This window comes from Numida meleagris, chromosome 5 (genome assembly GCF_002078875.1).
Source record: "Numida meleagris isolate 19003 breed g44 Domestic line chromosome 5, NumMel1.0, whole genome shotgun sequence".
NCBI classification, from domain to species: domain Eukaryota; kingdom Metazoa; phylum Chordata; class Aves; order Galliformes; family Numididae; genus Numida; species Numida meleagris.
Genome location: NC_034413.1, coordinates 49,759,443 through 49,772,944, shown reverse-complemented (window position 1 = coordinate 49,772,944; position 13,502 = coordinate 49,759,443). Strand labels below are relative to the sequence as shown.

General features: G+C 39.6%; 1 protein-coding gene across 1 annotated transcript in view; it reads left to right on the top strand.

Annotated features, from left to right (window-relative positions):
- AGPS (alkylglycerone phosphate synthase) overlaps positions 71-13,502 on the top strand; it is a 79,960-nt gene continuing 66,528 nt past the window's right edge. Inside the window, exons 1-2 of the mRNA XM_021399141.1 lie at positions 71-228; positions 3,702-3,808. The gene's annotated coding sequence lies outside the window, so the exon portion shown is untranslated. The remainder of the gene's footprint in view (positions 229-3,701; positions 3,809-13,502) is intronic.

The following is a 13,502-nucleotide window of genomic DNA, read 5'->3' as shown; positions in this document are numbered from 1 at the left end:
GCGCTCCGCCCCGCCTCGGCGCAGCCACTCAGCAGCGCCCGCGGAGGCGGCTCCTTTCCCGGCAGCGGCGGCGGTGCCGGGAACGCGGCCCTCCCCCGGCGCCGGGCTCCTGGAGCTGGGGGATTTTCTGTCAGGAGGGCGCGCACCGCCGCGCGGCGAGGCGGGACGCGGTGCTCTGCCAGTCCTGGCCGTGCCTCAGTGCGGGCAAAGCGGCGGTACGTTCCCCAGGTGTGTGGTTTTCCCTTCTTTTCGTGTTCTGCCTAACAACTCCGGTCCCGAAGCACGGCTGCGAGCCATTGGCAGTCTGCTACGTTGATTCTGAAAATACCTTTCCAGTGTTTCTGGTTGTGTCCTCCGCACGTGCTTTCTTAACACATCAAGGTCTCATCCCAAAGCGCTGTAATTCCCTGCTATCTGTGGTTTCTCGTACTGTAACCCCCGTTAATACTACGGGTGTTGAAATCGTTGGCATACATTTCTCAGCCGGATGACTTACGGACCCGAATCTCTCACGTGATGCTTTCTAGAGAGATGTCATGGAAATGCCCGTCGTATCGGATGTCACAGTTTCTCGGTCAGATGTTCCACTGGCATGGCACTGCTTTAGAAGAAAGCTCGATCATGAGTGGCTTTCTAGTACTTAAAGGGAACTCATAAGCATGAGAGGGACCAACTTTTAACACGATCTGATAGTGATCAGAAAAGGGGGAATGTCTTTAAAAAATGAGAGACTTAGGTTGGATGTTAGAAGGAAATTCTTTACCCAGAGGGTGGTGAGGCGCTGGCACAGGCTGCCCAGAGACCTGTGGGTGCCCCATCCTTGGGGGTGTTCAAGGCCAGGTTGGATGGGGCCTTGGGCCCTTATCTGGTGGTTGGCAACCCTGCCCATGGCAGGGGGTTGGAGCTGGGTGATCTGGAAGGAACCTTCCAACCTAAGGCATTCTATGGCTCTATGATTCTCTTTAGTCTTTCATTCCCTGGTTCTTGGTTGTGCCTTAGCACAGCTGGCTATCTGAATATTCATCCAGATATATTTCATATAGTGTTTGCTGGGTGTCAACTACATGAAGTCAAACAATGAATTCAGCCCTGGCACAGAAAAGGTGAAAATCACAAAACCTTGTGGAATCCAGATGCAACGTACTACACAGACATTTAGCAGTGTGGAAGTGTATCTCAAATAGCAGGAAGGTGGAACAATGCTGTCACAGCATTGCAGACCTGTGTGTTTTTGTCAGCTTCCTTCTTCAAGGCAGAGGAATGCCACACAAGTGACTATCATTGCAAAGCAGTCAAAACAGATAAGGAGGTCAGAGGTTTGATACACACAAATTGTTTTGAATATAGATCTTTAGACTATATCCCCCACAGAGCAGTAATGCCCTGATAACACCTCTGCCAAACAGATAATGACAAGGATTTGACTTTTCAGCTATTTAATATGCATTCAACATCGTATTCCTTAGGAGTAACAGCTACCACATGGCACACCTAGAATTAGGGGAATTCTTCAGAGCTGATGGGCCTCAGGCCTGTATCCCTGCTATGTCACAGTTACCAAATTATTGGAGTGTCTTAAATTACTTGTAATTATTTGACAAATTACTTGTATCAGAAAGCAAGCTGGATTCCACTTGGCAATTCAAGGAGCAGTCAAATATTTGATTACTTCAGTGCACTGAATATAGCTCTGAAAAGGTATCACCACTGCCATCGTGTCTATAGTGTCTGGCAGTGTGTCTCAGAGTCACAGAATGGCTGAAGTGGAAAGGGACCTCTGGAAGTCATTTGGGCCAGCTCCCTGCTCAGGCGGGGACACAGAGCAGATTGCCTAGGGAACATCTTCTCAGGAAGTATTCATGAGGGAATAATGCGTTAAGCGTCAGGAATTCTTAATTCCAAAAGCATATTTTGGAATGAAGCATATTCTTCCCAAAGTTTCATATTTATAACTTTTGAATGATCCTTTGGTTGCCCTTTGAGCCCATTTTTAAGGCTCCTTTGTAATATAACCAAATAACATGAAGTTGAGACACTTACTGTTCTTAACAGAAAATTTAAGCATTACATTGCAGGCTATTGTTTAGCTTCTGTGACATGAAGCTGAGCTGTTGCTGTAGATTCTCTCCAGAGTAATGCCTGCACTGAGTATTCACGGTGCTGTGTTAGTTCAACTTACCAATGAAAAGCAGCACCAGAGTGAATTTTTCACATTTCCTCACAAGGTGCAAGGGCAAGACATAAAAAAAAAAAAAAAAAAAAAAGCACAAGGATATAAATTTGATAAATCTGTAGTAATATTAAAATTTATTTGCATCAGCCTGTTGCAAGTGGGTGTCTACCCAAAAATGTAGAAGGTGCTGGCTCTAGTTCTATGAAATTGATATATCCATTTGAAGAAAGAATCCATAATCTAAGTAGATTTATAATATACATGTTTGATAACTGTACAAGATACACTGGAAGCAGTTGATTTACAATGAAAGTTAAAATGTATCCATGGAGCCTCTAAATATTTTAGGCAGATCCAAGCAGAACGCATACTGCATGACTGAACAAACCAGGTATATTGAAGCAGCTGTCACAATACCAGGCCCTTGATTCCATGGAGGTATATGCAAGGTAACAATAAATAATCTGTAAGGGAGAACCAGAGTCAAAACTATATTTTGGTGTATTTTTGTAGTACTACAGCTGTATGTTGCGGACTCTGGAGAAACAGGCCTCTACAACAGAAATTGGTGTCACAGCTTAAAAAAACTTTTGAGTAGAGCTGCTCCCAGCTCAAGACTCCTTGCAAGAGATGTCTTTTGATTTTTTGCTATAAAATAAATAGCAAGCAGAAGATAGAACACATTAGCACAAAATGAGTAATGCACAATGTCAGTTCCTGAAAAATTGCCCTGAAACTATGAAGGTGTCTTTTCTATATGCTTTATTTTATAGAAAGGAAAATAAAAGCACACAGGAATCTTAGGCATTGGTGTAGATTGTATCACAGTGCAGAAATTCTGTGCAAAGCTAAGCAGCTTGCTTGGAGCCTGGGGTGAAAAAAGGAAAAGGGCACTTTCTGGCCAGGCTAGATAAAGAGTTGACTATATATTTCATTTGTGTTCCTTGCTTAATTTCTTTTTTCCTTATCTTCACACCTTGAGCTCAGGCAGACTGGTGTTTTCATGCTCCTTTTAAAATGATAGGAAAAAGGAGAGATTGGGTCATGTTTTTAGTTAATGGTCTATTAACATTTTGATGAAGTTCTCTCTAATGTCTCTGCATAACATATTATTTTACATTAGAATAATTATGAAGCTAGAAACTTCATAGTGCCACCTACTGCTGAAAATATGTATTTTAAAACCTGACTAGATTGAGCAACAAAGAAAAACACTGCTGGCATATAATCTTTCAAACACATAAAAAATGTTGGAGACATATCCTGATTTGCTGAGTGAATTTCAGTAACACTGAATTTCGGAGCTTTGAATCAGCTCATCTATTTTGGCTGAGATTATAATGAGAAGTGACTCTCAGGATCTGGGGTTTTGTGCTAGATAGAACTTCTGTTGATATTATATTTTTTAACAAAGACTTTTATTTTAAAATAAGTCCCCCTGATGACACTAGAAAAACACCGATGAAAGATTCAATGAAACAAAATTCATTTTTAACTTAGTGATAAGGAAATGTCCTCTGTTTTGCAGAGAGGTCTTAAGGAGAAGTAAATGAAGGACCCTGGAATTTCCTTCTTACTTTGCAAAGGCCTACGATGGACCATCGATTGCTGCTTGGTTGTTGGCAGGAGGAGCTGGTATGTCCTCAGCCACGATGGCTGGAATTCATTGTCCCTAACCCTTACCATATAAAAGTTAGATGAAGTTAATGTACAGCCTAAAGTGCAGTAGCTGATTCTTTCTTCACTTCATAAAGAAAATCCTATCTCGATAATACTGCTGGAATAGCATCCATATACCTATAACATTTTCCTGTGTCCCAAACTTGAAGTATTGATTATGATCTCATTCCCTGGAACTATAGTAATAAGAGAAGAGATAGGATTTTGTTCATAAATATCTACAACTAGAGTGTACACCTTTATTTGTTCTTCCTGAGGAAAGCTCAACATTCAGTTTGGCTCCGAGGAGTCAGAAATGGTTTAACTTCTACTAGTACTTGTCTCAGCCTGTAGAATAAACTGATGCTTTGAATGCGTGACTGTCAGAGTTTGTCTTATTATATAGCATGATGACTTAAACTTAGAAATTAATTTCCTTTCAAGTTGAGAAATTCTTGAAAACAATGTGTTTAAAACAGATAAAAGAGCTTGTAAGGACAATTGAGCCACTTTGTGGTAGTATTTTAGAAGCCCTTAGGGGATTCTATAGAACTCCCTTTTTCCATTCACAGTGGAGAAGGACTGCTTTTGTGACAATATTGACCTGCTGTGTAGCATCATAGAATCATTAAGGTTGGAAAAGACCACTAAGATCATCTAGTCCAACCATTGTACTTAATTTTGCAACAGTAGGCTAATCTAATAATCAGATAAAACATTTCTGAAGAATTTTTTGTAATGCTGGTGAACGTGCAGTTCTGAGCGCTCATTTTACCAAAGTTAAACAATAGCAAAATTAAATTAGCTTGATTATTTAAAAAAAAAAAAAAAAAAAGGACATTTCTTAGTTGTTGAGCTTGTCATGCCTTTTATACAGTGAAAAGCATGCTGACTTTTTGGAAAGGTCAATTAAACAATTTTTTTTTCTAGTATACTTTCTGTGATACTTATATATTCCTTGTCAGGCTAAAAATTGTTCAGTCCTCTGTACAAACAACTGTCTTACATTGCTAAGTCCCCTGTATATTCGGGAAAATCTTCAGAGCCACATGGCCTTTTTAAGTCTGAAACTGAACGTTGTGAGAGAAGAAAAACAAAGCACTGAAGCTCTCCTGCAAGATCCAGTGTGGCAGAGTGAGTAGTCTGTGGCCCTTCCTTCTGTAACCTGTCAAAACTGCGTTCTTTCCGAAAGAACTAACAGGCAGCAAATAGGGTTACTCCTTGGCATGGGTAAGGGAGCTCCTTCCTGATACTAGAGCTTTGTGTTAGCTGTCTGCCCCAAATGTTTGTTTTCTTGAAATGCTGTTGCTCCCCACTCCTCTTCCTTGGTCAGTTATAATTCGTCTGGTTCTTCTTGCTTGTTTCTCTCATTGTGGACTACAAACTTTTAGTGTTTATATGTGTCAGTCTAAATAATTAGAAGCAATGCATAGGGTATCCCAGAAACTTAGAGGTTGAAAATGTTCTGCTTCTTTCTCAACGAAAGGTACAAACTCAAATCACAGAGCAGCTGTTTTTTTGTTTTTTTGTTTTTTTTTTTTAACTTTGGTTTAATTTGTGTATTTTTGTCCTATCCTAAATATACCATTATGAACGCAGTGCTCCCACCAATTAGCCTCATTCCTAATCTTACCTGTTAGTGTGCTATATGGAGAGTGTAACGCATGGAGTTGGGTATGAATGAAGACTGTTTTGACAGCAAGTAATATTGAGCAGTCAGTGTGATCCTCAGCACTACGCCAACGTGTGTGTGCGTGCCTACTTTTTATTTAAGCATTATGGTAGAGATAGGGAGGTTAACCTTTGAAAGAGTGTTTCTGAGGAAATGAAAACTAAGCTTGATTCTCAGAATATAAGTGCAACTCTTATTTTTATGCATTGTTTTGGGATTGTTACAAGGGTGATTTGATGGCTGCTCAGAAGCAGCAGCTAACAAAGCAGTACCTGGATCTCTGGCAGCCCACCACCTGCTGACGTTTTTGTTTTTCACTTGCGATAAGTACTCTGTTCCAGAAGAAGTTGTCCTTTATGAGTTCCTCTTAATCACCCTTAAAGTCTTGGACAAGTTAAACATATGCATGTATTTCTGAATAAATGTGGCCCTCCAACCACTGATTATTTTCCTGGATTTTTTCAGAACTCTTCCTAATTTATCTTTGTCTTTTTGATAGCGCTGTGGTTGGAAATGAATATTTAAGGCCAAAATCATAAAATGACTTAACCTCCTGCCGTTGCAGATTCTCATGCAGAGCTCAAAATTACATTGTTCTTTTGCCTTGCCGTGTCCTGTGCAAACTCACTTCTAGCGGCTGGGGGAGAGGAAGGAGAGTTTCCCATCATTTTCCAGTTAATGCAGTCTGGGGCTATTTCTTTCACTGAAAAGCTATTTGGATTATTTGTACAATCTTTATCAATTTGCTTGATTCTAGATCAAAACTACTACTTTTGTGGTGCATAATTTCTTTATATATAATCTATAATTCTCTCTTCATTGCTATTTGAATCTTTTTGAAAAGTGCAATGGTAAATGTCAGCAGCATGCTAAACTTTATTTTCCCAATGAATACATTTAAAAAAAATGAGTCTGAACAACCATAACTGTCATACCCCAAACATCTATCACATCCTCACAGTTCAATATCTGATATGTTTTTGCAACATACCATTGAGGTTGCCAATATATGACAATGTACTATGAGCCATGTTCTGGAGGACCCTGCATGAGAACAGGAGCAGCGGTTTGGTAGTTGGCAGGATGAGGCAGCTGGGCTGTGAGCTGCCTGGGAGCTTCACAGGCAAATAGCTTGCTGCTGGCAGGGTGTCACTAGTGGCAGCAGGAGGACATAAGGAGGCAGGAGATACAGCAAAACTGCATATGTGACTGGCAGAAGACTAGTGTCAAACAGTCCCGAGGCCCACTTGATTCCATCATAATCCTCGTTTGAGTTTCAGCAGCAGGGCCGGTGATGTTGACACTGTTAAGAGTTAATCGTTGTTAATTGTGCTTAAGGGAGTTGCCCTACTTGTTCCCAGAAAGCCATAAAGCGGTTGCATTACTTTTGCAGCCCCTGTGTGTTAAACGAGGACACCCTGGTAACGGAAGCCTGCAGAGTGTCATGTTCTGCACTGCCGGCTGAGAGAGGCGCCTGCCTGCCCGCAGCCAGGGGACAGGTGGTCCATAAAGCAAGAGAAGTTACGGCTTACTTATCAAAGCCAGTCGGAATTATTTTTTTAGGTAAGATTTTTATGGAACATGGAACATGTAAAAAAAAATCTACTTCATTACATCTGCTGTTTTTCTTCAGTCATTCCTTTTCAGAATTTGAACAGATCGCTCAAGTATGCACAGCATAAGCAATCAAAATGTTTGTTGCTCGTGGTCCTAAACCTTCCAGATGCTGAGTGGTTGCTATGCAAAGTTTCTAGTATTATTCACCAGGAACAGAAATTACACTTAAGAGAGACTGATGCCACATATCGCGCTTTTATTCTTTTGAAAATTGGTGAGATGCTTTTTTAATAAATGTTCTTGAGTTTCACACGTCTATGTCATCACATACCTTGTGATGAGAATTTGTGCTATAATTACAGTAAGTGTATCACATTAATTCTAAAAAACTATAGCAGAATGCAACCAGTACTCCCTGACCCTGCACTGAATGTAAATGATTTCCTGTATTCATTTCTAGATACTCAATCAAACCATTTTCAGTCAAACGATATGTTTTCAAGCTCACAAAGTCTGTTTCTAAAATAGTATAGTATGTGTGTTATACTAGCTTTCACATGGTTTATAAGTGCAACAATAGAGCTGGCGAGACATTGTCTGATGAAAACAAGTCAATAGGAACATGGATATTTTGCTTAGGTGAGCCGAACATACGAAGTAGAAAAATCAGGCATGCACTAGACTTAAGTATTATAATTTATGGTGTTTAGGAGCTCTGTGAGTCTTTTTTATGTCATTTTGCAAAGTTAGCAAGAATAAGAGCTTTTCCGAATGTGAGATTTTTACTGTTGCTCATGCACAGAACTTTTTCTCTTCTAATATAGCCAGTAAGTTGGCTACATGAGCTGGCTAGCATTTCAGCAAACTAAATTCCTGGGGCTCTGCCTGACTTCCTTGGAAAAACTGAAGCTGCTTTTAAGGAGGTTCTGTGAGAAAACACAGCAGAATTAATTTTGCTAACTTTGGCCTGCTTATACGGGAAAGGTTTGCAGTTGCCCTCAGGCATGAGCTTGGTTACATAAAGAGTGAGAAATACAAAATAAATCATATTCTTTAATTCTAAATTGCATTATTTGATGTAATAAGAACTTCCAAACCAGATCAAATCTAAATTAGTTGTCTGACAGTGGTAATTCCCAGATGTCTCTGAGGAAATTGCCCTATTCTTCAACCTCCTTTCCCACCTCCACCAGTATAATGGATAATTATATAACAACCTGACTACAGGGGAAGTTATTTTTTACCCTCAGGCTGGTGGCTGATTTATGCCCTGAACTGAGAACATTTATATCCATTATGAATTTTTATCGGGACCAATCTAATTCCCCACATAAATGTATGAATATGTATGTATAACCTTTTACTAAATCCTGCTAAGCACTCGGCCTCAATGATACGATTTCCCAGCATATTTCATACACAAGTTACTATTGCCAATTTTAAATATATTGCCTTTTACTTTTATTATTACAATCAGTGCTTGCTTGGGGAACATTTGGATGGCAACAAGAGACCGGCACCTCCTTCTGCACTTCCCCTGCTCTGGGAGCTGCGGAGAGCACTGAGGTCGCATCTTGGCCTCTTCCAGACTGGACAGCTCAAATATCCTTAGCCTCTCCTTTTACTAGCTTTGCTGCCCTCCTCTGGACACTTTAATGGACCTTAACATCCTTTTTATATTGTGGGGTCGGAACTGCATGCAATATTCAGGCTGAGATCACTCCAAAGCTAGACATAGTGGGAGAATTGCCTCTTTTGACTATCTGTCTGTGTTGAATGCATCCCAAAATGCCATTTGTCCCTTGTCTGCCAGGGCGCACTGCTGGCTCATGTTGAGCCTGTTGTTACTAGCACCCCCAGGTAACTTTCTGCAGGGATGGTCTCCTGCCACTCATCTCCAGCTGTGCCCGTCTTAGGCATTTCTCTGTCCCAGGTGCAGCACTCATCATTTTCCTTTACTGAACCTCATGCTGTTGATGATTGCCCAATGCAATCATCACAAAAAGTAGACAGGTTTTGACTAGAAGCAAAGGAAGATGGGACAGACTGTAGGGAAGACTATCACATATTCAGTATACTGTAGATTGTAGGAAAGAAACAACATTAGTTGTTTTCCTTCCTTCTAGCAAAAGTGAATGTTACCACCAGTATCTGCAATTATAGTGACCTGAAAGGCAAGGTTGCCAAAAGAAAGATGTACCCTTGAAAATCAAACCTTGAATTAGCACCTGAAATGAAAAGGAGGCTATGAGACTGACCTCAGTAGTCCATGTATGAAAAACCTTGAATTTGTGAATCTTTGTAACATACACTCAGTAATGAAATACCATTAGGCTGAATGGGGATATTCTCAAAGCCAACAGACATTCAGAGTGGTTGTGTTAGACAGCAGAATCTGAGAGGCAATACTAACATAAAAGAACTTACATGAGTAGGACATCCGCAGAAAAAAGCCACAAAGTTAAAATCTGAATGTAAATGCTTTAGTTTGGGTGTGCTGAGAAATTGTCTTTTGTTGGTTCTCTTAATTATATAATGAGCAGCTGTGAAGTTTTTATTCAGTTTAAAATTTCCCTGCAACTCAAGGTAATTTAGATCTGAGGTTTTGGCTCAAGTCCATTCCTAGCCTGTACTCACTATAAATTACTGCCTTAAAACCATGACATGTTCAATTTATCCTCCATTTTAGATGGCTGAAGAGTACATGCATAATTCTGTGCATACCCCGCTTTCTGTAATCTACTGTGACAAATAGACCAAGTGACTGAAACTACTAGGTAAGACACTTTATTTTAGTCATGAGCCCACACCCAGCCAAAGTTTAAATACCAGGTAAAAATGACATTTGAATTATTTGACTTGAATTAATGCCAAATTCAATCTTATGCAGACTCAGAAAGAGAGAGGAAAAAAAAAAGTCTTGGAATAAAACCAATGATTTATGTGTGGGAACATAAGCAGCAATTGAAATAACGACAGGAGTGGACCACTATGAAAAATATGACAACTTTTTTTTGGTGCTATTGTGATTGTGGGATTGGGAACTTGGTGATATTTTGATACACAGAGTTGGGGACCAGCATTCCCAATTCCATCTTCTATAAAAAATTCTGGCCAGCCTCTGCATGCCATGCTCCACTCACTACTTTGATGCTCTCTATTGTCCAGTAAAATATAAGTTGACAAATATTCTCATTCTGGAGAGAAAATTTGAAGTAATTATGCCACACTTGTCTGAAAGAAATTATGCATTTTCTAATTCAAAATAACAGTGTTAAGAAATGTATCCAGAAATGCCGAACCTTTGTGTTGAGTTTTGGTCTCTGGCTCAGTCTGATTTGTCCATCAGTGCCATGAATTCAGATGTAGGGAAGTAATTTAACCTTTGTATCACCTAGGCAGAAATCAGGGCTGCCTAGAATTTTATCAGTGTTATACATCCCACAGGGGTAATGTTCTCCAAGATGATTTTGTACTCTGAAATACTTTTTTTTTTTTTTCATAGAGCTTTCTTTACTATATAGCAAGCCTTTCTAATAAAGTCATGTTTGTTTACCATCTGCTAGTTCAGAAAGTCAGCTAAGACAACTTTTTAGCTGTACCTACTCACTCCAGCATTCAACTGAAGCTAAGAAAAGAGACTCAGGAGTAGTTACTTAAAAAGCTTGGTTTTGCAGTTCTGTTTGGCCACTTGTATCAAGGGAGACTTTGAATAACTGAAGTCATATACAGACAGGTCTGACTCCTTGTATCTGTTTATGTAATTTTGTCTTCAGCCAGAGACCTATTCTCTAATTTGATGCTTCTCAGTGGATTTTTTTTTTCTGAATTGTCATGCCAAACGATTGTCCACTTTGTTTTTTTTTTTCCTAGAAAGGCACCTGTTCAGTCTCAGATACTGTTCAGTCTGTTCCACTTCAGTGCTCTGCACTGCTCCTCAGAGAGCCTTGAGACTTCTTCATATTTTAGGCTGCCAGCTCTCTTATGTTCTTTTCCCCAACAGCCAATTTTGCTCTGAAGCTCTAATGACTGAGCCAGCTTCCATTCCTTCATAAAGGGAGGGATACTCTCTTGTTACTGCAATTGAGGAATTCCATAAGAGGCTTTTAATATCTCCAGAGAGTTGTTATGTACAATAAAAGCTTGAATTAAGCTTTACCTAACACTTGTTCATGCAATATTCATTTATTGGCAAATTGCATTTTTTCTGCTATTGATACATACTTGTAGGTTTATTTCTAATACTGCGATTACATGATCAGATTAATACGACTGAATAAAATATTATATGCTCTGTTTGAGTAACAGAAGCAGCTAGATGCCTGAATTCACTGCAATGTACACTGCCATCTTGTGTTCTGAAGTTCTAGTGAATATAAAAATGTGCAGTATACACTGTAGCCTTTCACAAAATAGGCATTGGTTATATTAGTGGAATATGCAAGATATTTGTTGTTGTCTTCTTTCTAGTAAAACAGAAATCAGTCCTTAAAATAGCAAATCTCATTCAGAACTCTGAATTTGCCAGTTCAAAGGATCCATTTATTTTAATTAATGATTTACAGACATCTCAGGCAAAACAGAAAACAAAACAAAACAAAAAAAAACAAACCCAAGACTGCAGAGAAAATTCTGCTGCAGCAAAGCCACACAGCCAAGCCATTCTGCGTTCTCCTTTTCCAGCAGTGAGGTTCAACATGGACTCCAAGGAATAGCTCTGTTGTAAGGCAGCCTCTGAGCTGGTGTACTGTTCCCAGACTAGCTGTCTGCCAAATGTTTCTCTTCTGCAGAAAGGGTGTATGATAGAAAAGAGGGTAGACTTGTATTCTTAGCTGCAATATCTCTCCCTTTGGAGCAATTGTCTTCTGAATGTAACTAGATCATCCCTGAGGCGGTGCCAGTATGTACCAGAGTACTAGCTAATTAGCTGAAAGAGGACCTACAGTGACATTTACTTACAAAATGAAGAAAAAGAATCTAACATCTCTGCCCTGTGGTATTTACTCAAAATTGGATTAAAAAAAACAACAACAGATCTTGGTGGATGAAATAAGTACGGCATGCTCTTCCTCTAAAAAGGATGATGTGCTAATCAAAGAAGTGGAGTTGTACATGCATGCTTCCAACTGCTTTCACTGTATAAAAATATTTAGCTCTGCCTCATTTGTTTGTTTGTTTTATTAATTCCAACTTCTTCATGTAGTTGCTTACTACTGAAAATGTGTAGGAGCATTCTTAGAACAGCTTTGAACAAAGGCTCTATAAAATTCAGCTACTGTTGCCTGAAACAAAAATGAGCAAGAAAGAGAAAGTGGTGCCAAAAATCAATAACTAAGCTTGGAGACCAGGGGCAGGGCAAGAAATAGTGAAAGCGTATCATGGTAGCAGATGGCATGGTAGAATGGCAGAAAACATTGGCAGGAGGCATAACAGGGAAGCACACTTGGCCTTACTTGTGCAGAAGATTTGTCTGGCTTTGCTGCTTTCCAGAAACCTCCCATTTCACCTATTTGGCATTCCTTAGCCCATTTACACATAGTTTTATATAACTTCCAGTATGACTTTCCACCTTTGAAGGGCAAATGATTATGGCATCCATTATGACCTGTGCAGGCAGTGCCTCTGTCTCCCAAGGTTTCTTTTTATGGCTTAAACATGTAATAACTGAATTTAAACAACCTCTATCTCTTGTGAAAGGAGTAGTTAGAATGATTCTAAAGAGCTTTTGCTCCTGTGACAATACTTTCATCATACTTTACTGCCTTTTGCACTTGCCTTCAAAAGGCAGCGTGTTGTTGTGGCCCGATTAGATAATCCCCTTTTGCAGTAAGATTAGAGTTAAAACTGTACATTTGTACACTGCGGTATCACCTCTGGGCTGCTGGGTTAATCCAGAAAGTGAACTTTGGAGAACATATTAGCTCGAATGTAGCCTTCCATGATCCCTTCTAGGAAAACCCTCTGACTTCAAGTCACAGTCATTGTACAGAACTGCAAACACCAAATGCAGCTGTGACTATCGAAATCTTCAATGCTCTTGTGAATAAAGAGAATGGTTAGAAAAAGAAGAAGGTCAGGGAATGGTAGATAGAGTTCCAGTGAGCAAAACTTCAAGCATTTAATTGTATTTTCTCCTGTAATTAAGCTTAATATTTCTAAGCTTTTTGGGTGGTGCAAAGCCTATTTTACCATTGAAGAAAAAGTTGTTTGAAGAGAGATCTGTCACAGAACACAACATAATTACGCCTTGAATTTAAAGTTATCATAGTTTTTTGATTTATTGAGAAAACTGCCTTTCCTTTAAAGTGTGCATCTGCAGGACTATAAATGTCAGTGAAAAAGCCCTCGCTTAGGTTTTATTTTCTGTTACCAAGAGCAGCTGGCCATCTGCTGGGTGAACAGAAAGCTGTGCTTTGTTGTGTTTGGAAGCAAAGGTTACAA